Raw genomic sequence first — 16473 nt, 5'->3', positions numbered from 1 at the left:
TTTAAAAATAATTTTTTCCAAAATTTTTAAAATTTCCTATTATATTTCTTTTTTTAATTAAGTCTACTCCTAATTTTTTTTAAGTTCTCATGAGTCTTAATTTAAAAAAATTAGTTAAACCTCTAATTTTTTGAAAATTTAAACTAAACCCCTCAATTTTTAAAAGATTTAAATAATTGCCCTCAAACTGTGTTATCAAAATTGGTGGACACAATTGCAAGAGTTGCATAGGAACTTTTTTGTGCATGACACACTTATCTTATCTTGCATATAAAAAGCAACTTCTAGAATTAATTTTCCAATCCTTCAAAATCATGGCCCATGAGGTATTTAATAATGGGAGAAATAATGTATGGTTTACTTATGATAAAACACCCCACGTTTTCCTATTGATTTATTCATATAATTTAAACAAATTATTGATTAAACAAAACCCACCACATAAACCAAAGACAAAAAACAAATATAGTATTGATTATTTAATTTGGCGATGAAATTAGCTCCAAATTTTAGACCTTTTCCAACCGTACAATCCATGGTACAAATGGTTTACAACTATGCCATGAAAAGCATATCATTTGACTATTATTTCAAGGCTAAAGCCTAATACAATATATTCAAATAGAGACAAGTAAAACATTTTTTAAAAAAATAATATGTTGCTTAATTCACCTAATCATCAACGAGATAAGGACTAAAAGATCAATAATAATAAAATAAGTTTGCTGTTGGACTTTCTTTTCTTTAGAAAAGTAATTTAATCCTTTTAAATACACAAGTTTGCATATATTTTATAGGTGAATACGATATATCAAAATTTCGTTTTAATCTATTATACTATATAGTCTGTGAAATCTCGATTTAATATTTTTGAAACCTTTAGATTGTTATTAAGATTAAATAATTTTATAGTTTGGTTTAGTGATTAATCAAATTTAATATATGTAGAGTAGGTGTATTATTATTTTATTTGTGATCATTAATTTATTAAAAACGATATGTGAAATATTGATGACAACAAAAAGTAATTTGAAAATAGAAAAAATCACATTAGAATTGTATTTAAATTTTTAACCATTAATGATTAAAATTAAAAAAACCATAATGTTATTGGCGATTTTATAACTAAAAAAAAATTAGTGAGCAAATTAGAAAAAATGTAAAATTTTGATGACTAACATGGTTTACCCTAAAATTAAAGGGCTAGTTGACTCTCGAATGACAAAATCAAAACTTGGTTGATTCGATAATCCCTTACGTAAGGATGATCATATTAACTGTCATTTTGTGAGTGGCAGTTACGTAATATTCACAATTAAGAAGGTCAATTGTTGATGGATCTTCGTTATAAAGTGGAGGTAGATACGCATGTCGGAGACTATGGAGATGGCGGTTTCAGTCTTGGGTTCTGCTTCGACATTTCTTCTTTGAAAAGTTAAACCCAGTGACCCAAAATATCAGTTCGAAGGAGAACTCAATAAGGTATGGGCATGGAAAAAAAGAAGCTCGACCGTATATTTTGTATTGAAATTCTACCAGTTTTTATTATAATATTTGATTTGTTGAAGACTTAAAAGCTCTTGTGTTGTGTGTGATTTTGTTTTTGAAATGGATTTGATTTACGGTTTGCTGTTTTGTTCTGGGTGTTTTTCGCTTCTTCTATATGATGAATATGGTGTATTTATGGTCTGAAATGAGTTGAATGATGTTGATGAGGTAACTTTTCAGCTAATTTAAAATTCAAGTTTCTGAAATGGTTAAGAAAGATTTTGAACTACTTTCTATCTTATATAGAGGCATTTCTGTGTTCATCGATATGCAAATCTTATAGTTTGATTCTTAGTTATGAATATTTGCTTCCACATCTTTTATTGCAGCTAAGATGCTTGTTATAATTTCGCATAGAACTTTTAGATTTTTCCCCCATTTTCAAATATAATTATTAATATAGATATATGGTTAAAAATCTGCAAAATTTTACTTTATACTTATAAGCATATAAGTCAAGCTTTGGCGCATGTATCTATTATGATTTCGTCTTTTTCAATGAATAGGCTGTCTTATTTATTTAGTCTTTGATTTGAAGGTGAATTCTAGCTTTTACCCTTTAATTCATGTGATCTTCTGCGTTGAATTTGTTAGGTGTTGGCTGCCAAAGTGAAGTGTGCTTTGCTGCCATTAAGCAATCTCTTTGTTCGTCAGAAAAGTTTTCCAGTGTGTTCTTTCTATTGTTGTCGGTCAATTGGTTGCGGTGACTAGAAGAAGCTTCTCCGATGCAAACGTCTTGGAATCGTAAATTTACTGTGCAAGATGTGGAGTCCTATCGTTTGCCTCCGAAATTGGAACGATACTGCACCCTTGATACGTCTTCTGGCATGCAGAATTCTTCTTGTACTGCCAGTTCCTCACCAATGACAGTTCAGTTTCACAGGCGAATCAATCTTACCCGATGGCAGGCATCGTTCCCCGGACGATAAGTGCTGTTCACCGGTAAGTGATTCTTGTGTGACGGACAATGAACACGACTTGAGCCACATGATAAGACAGTTGGAAACTGCAATGCTAGGCACCGATTCGGAAATTTTTGATGTTCACAATCTCACAGGGTCCGGCAGATCGACTGGAGTCTCGATTGAATCAGAGAGGTGGAAGTACTTGATGGAGATGATTGCCCGAGGGGACCTGAGAGAACTTCTATGTGCTTGTGCTAAAGCCTTAGAAAATAAAGATATGCATATGACTGACTGCTTGATGACACAATTGCGTCAAATGGTGTCGGTTTCGGGTGAACCGAAGCACGCTTAGGAGCCTACATGTTGGAAGGGCTTGTTGCTAGGTTGGCCTCCTCAGGAAGTTCTATCTACAAAGCCTTAAGATGCAAAGAGCCTGCCAGTGCTGAACTGCTTTCATACATGCACATTCTCTATGAGATCTGCCCGTATTTCAAGTTCGGCTATATGTCAGCCAACGGAGCAATCGCTGAAGCCATGAAAGATGAAAGCAGAATCCATATAATTGATTTCCAGATTGCACAAGGAAGCCAATGGCTTACCTTAATCCATGCTCTTGCTGCTAGACCAGGTGGACCTCCATGCATACGAATTACAGGCATTGATGATTCTACATCATCTTACGCCAGGGGAGGAGGACTTGAAAGAGTGGGACAAAGACTATGCAAGCTCGCGAGTCATGTAAGGTCCCCTTTGAGTTCCAAGCCGCTGCTATTTCCGGTACAGAGGTTCAACTCGAAGACCTCGGAATTCAACCCGGTGAAGCCATTGCTGTAAATTTTGCCATGATGCTGCATCACATGCCGGACGAAAGTGTGGGCACTCAGAACCATCGGGACAGACTGTTAAGGTTGGCAAAGAGTTTGTCTCCAAAGGTGGTGACACTCGTCGAGCAAGAAGCAAACACGAATACAGCCCCATTCGTTCCCCGCTTTCTAGAGACCATGAACCACTACTTAGCCGTCTTTGAATCGATTGATTTTAGTCTGCCAAGGGATCACAAGGAACGGATCAGCGTTGAACAAACACTGTCTTGCAAGGGAGATCGTCAACATCATAGCATGCGAAGGGCCCGAGAGAGTCGAACGACATGAACTTTTGGGTAAATGGAGATCGAGGTTTACAATGGCGGGCTTTAAACCTAGTCCGTTAAGCTCGTTCGTCAATTCCGCCATCAAGACTCTGCTTCAAAGCTACTGTGATAAGTACACACTTGAAGAAAGAGATGGGGTTCTTTATCTGGGCTGGATGAATCGAGGTATAGTTGCTTCTTGTGCATGGAGATGCTAACCTACATATAGTTGTTACAAGGACGGACGCAGAAATTTACACTAGGGGTGTTTACCGAAGAAATTATATTAAAAATTTTAGGGGGTGCGAAATTATAAAATTTTGGGAATGTCTCAGGAAAGGCGGGTTAATATACGGCTAATATACAGCATTACCGGATACATTAAAATGTATTTAATAAAATTCGGTTTAGCGGTACCTATTATGTTGACAACTAATAATGTTTTAGGTAGAAAATATGAAAAACTATTAAAAAATTTGGTAACCGGTAAACTTTGGTTATCGGTAAGTATCTATCCTTTTTATAAAAGTGTCCATACGTTTAACATATCAAGTAAATTTTACCGGTTTTGTCATAATGAATCTGGTTTTGTCATATTTTTACTTGTTATATTGTAAATTATCTATCCTTTTTATAAAAGTGTCCATACTTATTTCACTGTGAAAATATATTTATTATTATCTTTAGTTAATATTGTTAAATAATAAGTCTAAATAATATTTTATAAAATATCAAAACAATCAAAATTTTTTGTGTAAATGAAATTATTAAAAATATTGTAGGTGGAAACATGAACACTATTAAAAAATTTGAAACATAAATTACATAACTTTCAAAAAGTATATATCTTTTTATAAAGTGTCCATACTTATTTCACTGTTGAAAACATATTTATTATTATATTTGGTTAATATTGTTAAATTTAAATGCTAAATAATATTTTATAAAATATCAAAACAATCAAATAAAATTGTGTAAATTAAATTATTAAATTAATATTGTAGGTGGAAAACATGAAACACTATTAATAAATTGAAACATAAATTACATAACTTTAAAAGCAGTTTTAAATCCTAAAAAGTGTCGATACTTTTAAAAAATATATCGATCCAAAACGATATACCAGGTAAAATATGATAAAACCGGTAACAAAATGATAAAACCGGTAATTTTAAAAGTGTCGATACGTTTATAAGGATCGACACTTTGTGAATTTAAAAGAGAAGCAGTTTAGCGCCTATAATGTGTCGATACTTTAAAAAAAAATATCGATCCACAACGATATAACAGGTAAAATATGATAAAACCGGTATCAAAATGATAAAAACGGTAAATGATACCGGATATATTGAAAGTGTCGATACTTTCGTAGTACGTGTAATAAATTATCGACACTTTCAAAGAAATAGGTAATTATCCTTTCGAAAGTATCGACACCTGACATAAAAGTATCGACACTTTTGTATTTGTATCGATTAATATAATAACATATCCGATGAAATATAAGCTAAATATCCTCTGAAAATAGATAGAACGGACGAGTTTTTGAAATCGAGAGTAATTGTTGCTGCATTTCAGAAGGCGTTTCTAAAGCGAAGTTTGTTTGTTTGTTGCTGCAGTCGAATCGAAAAGTATGTTGTCGAAACCCTAATTTTTTATTATTACAGTAATCGCGATAGGGTTTTTTATGTGTTGTTTGGGGTTTTGGAGTAAGGAAGCATTTGGGACCGATTGCAGGTAGAAATAGATATTCAAGGAAAAATATAAATGTCGATACTTTTATTAAATATTATAGGTAGAAAATGATATTAGGTTGTATAAATGTGCCGACACATTTTGGTGTGGCCATTCAAATTCTTTTGAAGAAAACCGTTTTACCACAAGAGTAGTTATCTATATTTGTATATTGAAAAGTGTATGTAACAAATAATTTGATTTGCGTAAACTGATATATGAAGGAAAAATGGAGTCAATGGGTTGGAAAATTGTTGGTGGAGCAGATGACTTTGAAATTGAGGCCGAGACTCGAAGCAACCAAAGGGTGGATATATGTACTTCTAGTAAGTATCAATGTCTTTTTGTTATTATTGTTGAAATGGTAATTGGATTAAAGTATCGATAAACTTTAAATTGATTACAAATTTTAAATGTTAACAGTATGGCCGAATGCAAAAGGATGAAGGGAGATGGCACACAGAGCGGTTCGGTAGTAAAATGAAATTGACATTGAGTAGTATTAGTATTTAGTGTTAATGTATTGATTAAGAAACGTTTATGTTTAATATTAGGTGAAAAAAGATGTGAGGTCCAAATGGAATTCAATGAGTGATGCTGAAAAGGAACCTTACATCACACAGTCAAGGAATGATAGTAAGAAACAAAGAACGAGGAAAGCACATGAAAATAAGGTATTCATTAAACTTGTAAATACGTTGATACAAAATATAAGAACTATAACATATATATGTTAAAAAATGTAGGAAGTTTCGACAAGATGCAGCATTAAAAGGGTGAATTTATTAAACACCTTAAGGAGAAGGTCAGTTGATGTGCTGGGAGAAATAGGTTTTGGATCGTTGATCGGAGTAAGGGATCGACCTATTCGGAGGGAATTGTGTCGATCCTTGATGGCACATTTGACGTCAGTCAATGTATGGCTAAGTATGGTGATTATTCATTCCCTCTGGGGTATCGACTGCTGCAGCCGTATTGGGGGTACAAACAAGGCAAAAGTGTTATAGAAGTCTGTAGGAGTAAGAACTGGAAAGCACTTGCCTCCATATGGTTTGAATCATAGGTGACATATACTGAAGTTGAAGAGGATATCAAAAGTGGATCTTACTTGGGGATGAGCTGAAGGCCCGAGTTCTATTGTACCTTGTCGGTATATTTCTTGTCCACGGGTGATACGTCAACGAACAAGGATATATAAGCTCATTTGCGATGAAGGCTTGAAGGGTGAATTCAATTGGGCTGAATATCCATTCGAGATTGATTGAATCAATTATCACCTTTAAAAGGGCAGCCAGAGATACCTCAAAGGGTGCATAGCAATCTTAGAGGTAAATGAGTTGAATCACTTTTTTGTGTTTTTATATAAAAATTCTAATTTTATTATAAATGCAGGTTGCCTGTTCGTTTTGGTCGGGCTGTGAGGCAGTGCCGGCTTATGAAAGAACCGGAGTGGCACGCATCCGTGCATGGGGGAAGGAAGAGGTGGTTAGAGTGATGGTGAAGTTGAAGTTGGATAAGGAAGAAGCAAGAAATGGTAATAAATGTAATTAAATAATATTAAGAATATAATCAATGTCTTAATATGTAATTTAATTTTTGAAGGTTATTGGCAAGGATGTAGAGCAGTGGAGGCAGAGAGAAGAAGGAGGGTGGTTTTTGGGGGATGAAGGTGAGTGGGACGACGGTGAGCAAAACAGAGTAACTTCGACATTTTGATGTCTGAATTGGCTGATATCAAAAAATCCAATTTGAAATCATGCAAAGACAATCAAAGTCGAAGAGAAACTTGATCAAGTCGTAGAGAAACTCGAGAGGCATAAGGGGGTAAGGAAAAAGATGGAGTGGTGAAAGAATAGAGGTGTTGAGGGGTGAAGTGGTGAAAGAAGTTTCGGTGTTAAGGGGTGATATTAAGATGGTGACGGGAGAAAAATTTGAGGGTGGTGAAGGAGGTTGTTGATTTGAGGAGTGAACTTACGGGGGTGAAGGGGGTGGTTATAAATACTCGGATGAAGGAGCTCAATTGAAGGTGAAATAAAAGATATGAAGAGCTATGTAGAAAAAAAGTACGATGAACTGAAAAAATATGAAGAAAAGAGGGAGGAGGAAGAAGAAAGATGGAAGAAATGAGAGGAAGGAAGTCGATGTCATTTATACACCGAGAGTGTTATAGCAGCAGTTTTGGATTCGGAATCCTGCACCCCAGAAGAAGAAGCAGAAGGTAAGTTTTAATAAAAGAATACTTAATTTGATTTTTATTATGTTGTTGTGACAAAAATTTGTATGCAAAATTGTAGGTTGAAAAGCGGACATTCCAACCGGAATTGATGACATCGAAGCTGCAATTTGTGATTATTTATGGAATAGCGAGTTAGAATCGGGGTAAGTGAAATATATTGTTTTGTGAGTGATATTTAAATTTTCATGACAAGATATTAATCCTAATGATTCATACAGATATTCTGTAATATCAATGGGAAATCAATTCGCTACTGTATACGACTTGCAACGTTGAAGCCTACAGAATGGGTTGGCGGTGTGGTAAGTAGAAAGTAGAAAATAAATAAAACTTATTGAATAGTTCTGATTGTGTAATTAATTTTTGTTAGGTTATCGATTTGCTCGCCTGACCATATGCTACGATTCCAAAAGTCACACCCGAGGATTGGCTACCTTCCATACCTCTTAGTGGTGAGTTTAATAATATTGAAAGTAGTGTTATAGACGGTAAATTAATAATGTTTGTTGCGTAATTACAGCAACAGGCGTTGGAAGCCAACAATAAAAAAGTGTTGAGAATATTTCTACCTTCTGGGGTGTCATATTGATAACTATGTGAAATTCACCGACTGTGAGAAGGTAAGACACCATACCAATTGCAATGATGTTTTCGGATATAGATGTTGAATTTTGTCAAATTGGGTGTGAATTTGTTGCAGATAATGATCACAATAAACTACCATAATTCCACTGGTATCTGTTGGTGTTTGGATATGGTAGATCATGTTGTAACATATATGATAGTATGTTTACAACTGAAGCAGCTAAACAGAGAGTGAAGGATGCTAGAGATTGGTATGTATGTATGTATGAAAGGACATTATGTAAATTATAATGCATAATTTTTTTGGTGCATAACTTCTTCTATTTTAATGCAGATTAAAATATTAGATTCTTATAATAAAACGCATTTGGGTTGAGTCATGTGGATCTCTAGAAAGTATCCCTGAAAAACTTCAAATTGTGGAGCATAAGAAGAATAAGCAATTGAATGGGTATGAGATGTTATCACAAATAGAAGCTTAATTTATGCAGTATTCATCATATTGACATGTTGGTTTTCAAATTTTGTAACAGATATGATTGCGGCATGTATGTGATGAGTGGATGGATCGATCGGTTCTACAGGGCAACTGGTGATTTTGTAAGTGGATAGAAAAAATTGTTTGTGGTAAATTGTTAAAAGTCGTAGATTGAATGCTGTAGTTGACAATACTTAACGTTCTGACAATTTGAATATAGGTTTGTTGGAGACTGGGATCGATCGCGAGTATTAATGATCTCGTAAGCCACATCAAATGAACGAAGACAGAGATAACAAAAGCTGCAATATTACATAAGAATAACAAAAGGATGCAATGATGTAAATGTCGAGTTAATTTTGTATAAGATTTATAATTTTTGTATACGATTTATATTTTTTATGTGAATATAATTATGAATGAGATGAGAAAAGTTAGCAGTATGTTGTTGTACATGTTTCTTATACACATTAAGGGTCATGTCGTACTAATATAGTTTGTGTCGATATTTTTTTTCCAGAATGAATTAAAAACAAGGTGCATCAATAAAGTGTCGATCCATATATAAAAGTGTCGATCCCAAAATCATCGAACCAAAAGTATAATGTAATATGTAATTTTTAATCTAACCGTACAATTATACCGTTTTATGAGAATAAGTCTAATAATGTGTCGACACTAATATAGTTTGTGTGTGGATTTTTTTTCCAGAATGATTAAAAACAAGGTGCATCAATAAGTGTCGATCCATATATAAAAAGTGTCGATCCCAAAATCATCGAAACCCAAAAGTTATAATGTAATCTGTAATTTTCAATCTAACCGTACAATTATACCGTTTTATGAGAGAATAAGTCTAAATAATGTGTCGATACTATATGTTTGTGTCGATATTTTTTTTCCAGAATGAATTAAAACAAGGTGCATCAATAAAGTGTCGATCCATATATAAAAAGTGTCGATCCCAAAATCATCGAACCCAAAAGTATAATGTAATATGTAATTTTTAATCTAACCGTACAATTATACCGGTTTTATGAGAGAATAAGTCTAAATATGTGTCGACACTAATATAGTTTGTGTCGATATTTTTTTTCAGAATGAATTAAAAACAAGGTGCACCAATAAAGTGTCGATCCATATAAAAAAGTGTCGATCCCAAAATCATCGAACCCAAAAGTATAATGTAATATGTAATTTTTCAAGCTAACCGGTACAATTATACCGGTTTTATGAGAGAATAAGTCTAAATATGTGTCGACACTAATATAGTTTGTGTCGATATTTTTTTCCCAGAATGAATTAAAAACAAGGTGCACCCATAAGTGTCGATCCATATATAAAAAAGTGTCGATCCAAATCATCGAACCCAAAGTATAATGTAATGTAATTTTTCAATCTAACCGGTACAATTATACCGGTTTTTATGAGAATAGTCTAAATAATGTGTCGACACTAATATAGTTTGTGTCGATATTTTTTTCCCAGAATGAATTAAAAACAAGGTGCAACCATAAAGTGTCGATCCATATATAAAAAGTGTCGATCCCAAATCATCGAACCCAAAGTATAATGTAATATGTAATTTTTAATCTAACCGGTACAATTATACCGGTTTTATGAGAGAATAAGTCTAAATAATGTGTCGACACTAATAGTTTGTGTCGATATTTTTTCCCAGAATGAATTAAAAACAAGGTGCACCAATAAAGTGTCGATCCATATAAAAAGTGTCGATCCCAAAATCATCGAACCCAAAAGTATAATGTAATATGTAATTTTTTCAATCTAACCGTACAATTATACCGGTTTTATGAGAGAATAAGTCTAAATAATGTGTCGACACTAATATAGTTTGTGTCGATATTTTTTTCCCAGAATGAATTAAAACAAGGTGCCCCATAAAGTGTCGATCCATATATAAAACGTGTCGATCCCAAAATCATCGAACCCAAAAGTATAATGTAATATGTAATTTTTCAATCTAACCGGTACAATAATACCGGTTTTATGAAGAATATGTCTAAATAATGTGTCGACACTAATATATTTTGTGTCGATACTAATTTAAATATCAAGTGTTTTCCACCGTTATATAGTACTCTTAATCGAGAAACCCTAAATAAATGCAAGCAGGCAGATCTTCCTCTTTCTTCCTTCTACCGTTATCATAAGTGACGATCAGATATTCAGGTAAATTTATCGATATTTTATGAGTTTGATTGATTTCTATATTGGAGTTTTTATCCTGAATGTGTTTGTGTTCCATTGTAATAGGGGTAGCATCCACCCAAAATGGCTCCAAAATGTCAGCGTCAGAAGCGAGGTCTTTCTCAAAGCTCTTCTCAACCCAGTTCTTCTCAACCACCTCCTTCTGTAACAAACGATTCTTCTGAGGAAATCAGGTCCTTCGAACTCTGAACTTTAGACCGACATGGAGAAACAAAGATGGCAGACGAGTTTTAAAGTAAGGAAGATTCGTCCCGAACGTGTCATTGACCTGGGTTTCTTGTGATGAATATGCATTTAGTTTTAAATCCACATTTACATCTTGGGGTTGGCTTGAATTCCTTGTGTACCAAGATATTATCCCAACCTAGTTAGAGTCTTCTACAACAATGCTTCCTTACAGCACGAGCCTAATAAGACTAATATATAGGAATTAATACACATGTCATGGGGAAGGATATATATATATCTCCAGAAACTATTGCGGAGGGTTTAGGTGTAGCGAATACAGGGGATTCAGATGAAATGGTGTAGATTGGTCTACAATTAAACGGGTTACTAGAAATAGCCCAATTCACCTCGATGTAGAGTCGAGAGTGTTTTCACAAAATGCTCACATGGTATATCCGGCCTAGTGGGGGAAAACATTCAACGCTTCGAGACAGCGATTATTGGTGGATAGCAAAGTATAAATCCAAACGGCTCCAAACATTGCAAAACTCATATTTAATACAATTGTATATGGTCACAAAGGGAGCAACAATTTCAACTACACTACCATATGGATGTGTCATCACCCATCTGTTGAAGAAGAAGGAAGTGATTTTTCGCATGACGCCCCTGTTCGATTAAACCCGCAAGATGACATGGTATTATTAAAAAAGCGGGATATGATTTTGTTGAAAAACTCGGTTGGAAGCGTGTCAAGGAGGTCGGATTAGATCAAGAGAGGGAGGAAATGGACCCCGTTGGCCTAAGAAGAGCAACCAAGTGGAGACGCAATGATGGAAGAAGCACAGTTGCAGAGGATGTCACATTAAGACCGTGATGGAATACATGGTCAATTTTCGGGAGCATATTGATTCCCTTGTGTGAATGCGATCCGATATTTCATCATTGCAACGTGAAGTCTCCATGTTGCGTAACGAATTACGTCAACGACATCAAACGAGTTAGGTAATTCATTATCTATTTTCTTAACATTTACACGTTCTGAACTTTATTTTATTTTCTTTAACAGATGTGGACAACCAATCAGTCGCAGAAGATGAAGCTGACGATGAAGATGACGATGATGATGATGATGACGATGAAGCTGGCGATGAAGATGATGACGATGATGATGATGATGATGAAGATGATGATCCAAACAAGTATATCGTGTCTGCAACGCCGCCTTCAAGAAAACTTTTAATTTTTGATCTCAATGGTGTCCTTGCCTACATCCCAAGACTGCCGGCAGGTTTTAATTCTATTCTTTTGTATCCATTATTTTAACATATAAGCGTAGAACTTTAATCTCATTTTCTTCATGTTGTAGATGTTGTCCTCAGAAGAGGATTATTTGAATTTATGCAATTTTGTCGACAATTTTGTTGTTGCCCTTTGGTCTTCAAGATGAGGTTAGAACAGTTTGAGGCAATTGAATTACTGTAGTCAAATCGTTAATATACATTTGAATGTTAACATTCAACTTGATTACAATCTCAGGCATAACGTCGACCGTGTACTTGAGAAACTACCTGTATTTTCCGAGCATTTCTATTCGTGTGGGTAAGATGATGTCATTACAGTTTGCTGACTTTTCCTTGTCTATGATTCCTACATATTTATGTTTGACTGTTTGTGAACAGATCAAAAAAAATGCAAAACATACGATTCTGTTACCTATTGTAAAGATCTCAATGATGTTTGGAACGCGTGTCCAGATTTTAACGAGCTAATACACTTTTGGTCGATGATTCAGCGGAAAAAATGATTTATAATCCGGTAGGTTGCATTTATGCAATATGTTTCTGATCAGTTGAACAGGTGTTCAGACATTGATTATTTAACAACTTAGTGTTTATAGAAATACAATTACATATGTCCACATACCTTTGACGCTGCTTCCATTCGAACGACAAGCTCTAGGTATGACACACAAATTATTCATGCTTATGCGAATTTAATTTATTGTTAGTAAAATTGCACCTCATTAGTTGATATTGAAATATTTATGTATGTCCTCAGAAAAAGGCGGAAACATACGGAGTATTTGGAAATTTGTTGAAGGCCTCTAATGTTCCGGACTTCGTTAGAAACAACCCTTTTTCATCGGATTAATTTTGTTTGTCGGTACATTATTTGAACATTCTTGTGTATTTAAATTTTGGTGTGATTATATGTATGTATATTTTTATTATTCCATATTTGCTTCTATGTGTACATATACATTTGAGTGTCTACTTTTTTAATATATTAAAGTATCTATCCTTTTTATAAGTGTCTATACTTTTTCACTGTGGAAAACATTAATTTAAGGTTATCTTTTGAGTGAGTTTAAGATATTAATTTAGTATTATAGGCGCTAATGATTAATTTTTTACGTTACGGTATATATTATTGTTAATTAAAATTCTTAATATTATTTATAAAATATCAACACAATCAACTATTTTTTGTGCAATGAAATTATTAAATTAATATTGTAGGTGGAAAACATGAAACATACTTAAAAATATTGAAACATAAATTACATATCTTTAAAAAAAGTTCGATCCTTTTTATAAAAAGTATGGACACTTTTAACATATTATAATAAAATAGATAATTTTGTAATATAACCGGTATAAATACCGGTCTTATGCGAATAGGTCTACAACCTATATCGACACTTTTAATATTGTGTCGGTACTTTATGTCCATATTGGAAGAAAAATGTGTCGATACGATTTAAAAAAGTGTCGACATTTTACACATCGACCCATAATTATATGTAATAGATAATTTATAATATAACCGGTATAAATACCGATTTTATGAGCCAATAGGTACAACTATATCGACACTTTTTAATATTGTGTCGTACTTTATGTCCATATTGGAAGAAAAATGTGTCGATACAATTTAAAAAAGTGTCGACATTTTACACATCGGAACCCATAATTAATGTAATAGATAATTTTGTAATATAACCGGTATAAATATACCGGTCTTATGCGCGAATAGGTCTACAACCTATATCGACACTTTTTAATATTGTGTCGGTACTTTATGTCCATATGGAAGAAAATGTGTCGATACGATTTAAAAAAGTGTCGACATTTTACACATCGGAACCCATAATTATAATGTAATAGATAATTTATAATATAACCGGTATAAATATACCGGTTTTATGAGCCAAGGTCTACAACCTATATCGACACTTTTTAATATTGTGTCGGTACTTTATGTCCATATTGGAAGAAAAATGTGTCGATACGATTTAAAAAAGTGTCGACATTTTACACATCGGAACCCATAATTATATGTAATAGATAATTTTGTAATATAACCGGTATAAATATACCGGTCTTATGCGCGAATAGGTCTACAACCTATATCGACACTTTTTAATATTGTGTCGGTACTTTATGTCCATATTGGAAGAAAAATGTGTCGATACGATTTAAAAAAGTGTCGACATTTTACACATCGGAACCCATAATTATAATGTAATAGATAATTTTGTAATATAACCGTATAAATATACCGGTTTTATGAGCGAATAGGTCTACAACCTATATCGACACTTTATAATATTGTGTCGGTACTTTATGTCCATACCATTTAAAAAAGTGTCGGTAATTTGAAGTAACGCGGTTTTCTTCCTTCATTCAAATATTTATATGTACATACAATAGGAGTGATGTTGATACTTACGATATATATATGGAGATCGTTGTCATTCCATTCCGTCTTCGAAAAAATCAGTTGATGTAGGCTGTGTGCTTGTACTCAAACTAAGCTTGACTTGAGGATGTTAGTTTGTTGCCCCTCACCGTTGCAGTACCCACATCGCCTAATTGCTTCTCGACCTTGTTCTTCGGCACTTCTTTTCGCTTGCGTTGTTTTCGTTGAGGGTCACGAACATTGTTTACTACAAGCTCTGGTTGACTGATGATTCAAACCAAACGAGTTTTCTAATTCTTCTATTAGTTTTTTCATCTCATCTGCGGTTTTGAAAGACTCGTCTGTCTTTGATGCAATGTAGCATAACTACTTGACGTTGAACGTTAGAGTAGACCTTGCCATTTGCATCACTTCTGGAGACACATTCAAATCACATAGCTGGTGCAGAAGCCTTCGCATCATTAGTCCACCTACTTTGAATCAAAGTCCCGGGCAAATAGTGTCCAATTGCTTCAAATGTGAAGTTGATGGCGACACGGAAGTCCACAGTCTCGAATTTTTTGCAGGAGCAAATTAAGTTTTCGTACGAGAATCAAAAATTTCAAATTTCCTATTTTTTTCTGCGTACTTTGACAAAATATAATGTTGACATTCATCTGATAAGGACTTAATCTCTGCCTCAATCCGGTACAATGTCTCCCGTGTAAGTTCATCTTGGAACACACGAAAAGATTCGCGGGTAAAATCGCAGCGGCATGGCTTTCAAGGTCGACCAGTTTTGTGATCTGGAAGGGCTTCATATGGGAACTTAAGTAATCCGCTTTCAACTCGTTCATACGCATTCTACTAATTCCATCTTCAATTGCACGAACACATCTAAATATGTCTTCTTGTGTTTCAGTGCAATAGCTAGTGAAGCATTCATAGACTCGCACCTTTGTGTTGAGCGAATATTGGCAAAGAAATGACCGTTAGATATGCTTGTGCCATAAGTGTCGTGTATTCCCTTCTCAATCACCCATGGATGCTTTTGGATGTTGAATTCTGAACAATCGAACGCCATTGAATCAAATTCCTTGGTTGTCCACCAGGAAGCCATGCATTTTGAGAATGCTGCTGTAAACTTTGGGTCACCAATGTTAGCTTGTGCATTGCGAGAAAGATGCCAAGAACATAATCTGTGCTTAGCATAAGGGATAACAGATTTGATAGCCCTCTGCATTGCCCTATCCCCATCGGTTACAACAGAAATAGGTGATTTATTCATCATGGCTTCTAAAAAATTCTGTAGCACCACTCGAAAGATTGAGACGTTTCGTCAGCGATTATGGCAGTGGCAAACACAATTGTGTTATGGTGATGATTGACACCACCAATAGGCATAAGGCCATACAATTATCTTTGTACGTTTGTGTCGAACGCAATTACATCACCGAAGCATGTGTAATCCGATCTCGATGTAGAATCCGACCAAAAGATTATACAATGCCCCCGATTCGTCTACCGAGTATGTCATAAAAACCCGGGATCATCATGTTTCTTATAATCAAGTAGGCAATAAGCGCATTCACATCCCCATCGACGATTTCCTTGCTTTACCTCTTTGAAGTGCATTGTAGAGGTCTTTATGTGTAAATCCAACATTATGATAGCCCCCTGCCTGCTGCGTTAAATAGTTCATTACTTGTGACGTGCCAACACGACCTCTTTCAATGTGTTGCCTCATCGATATCAGCCTTACTTACAGCTCGAT

At 34.4% G+C, this 16473-nt stretch overlaps 1 pseudogene; it reads left to right on the top strand.

Moving 5' to 3' along the window:
* The first annotated feature begins 1394 nt into the window (after positions 1 to 1394).
* LOC120146205 lies at positions 1395 to 3927 on the top strand (annotated as a pseudogene).
* Positions 3928 to 16473: the final 12546 nt, after the last annotated feature.

This window comes from Hibiscus syriacus, unplaced genomic scaffold (genome assembly GCF_006381635.1).
Source record: "Hibiscus syriacus cultivar Baekdansim isolate YM2019G1 unplaced genomic scaffold, ASM638163v2 tig00110903_pilon, whole genome shotgun sequence".
Lineage (NCBI taxonomy): Eukaryota > Viridiplantae > Streptophyta > Magnoliopsida > Malvales > Malvaceae > Hibiscus > Hibiscus syriacus.
Note: the sequence above shows the minus strand (reverse complement) of the source record. Positions and strands in the feature narration are given on the sequence as shown.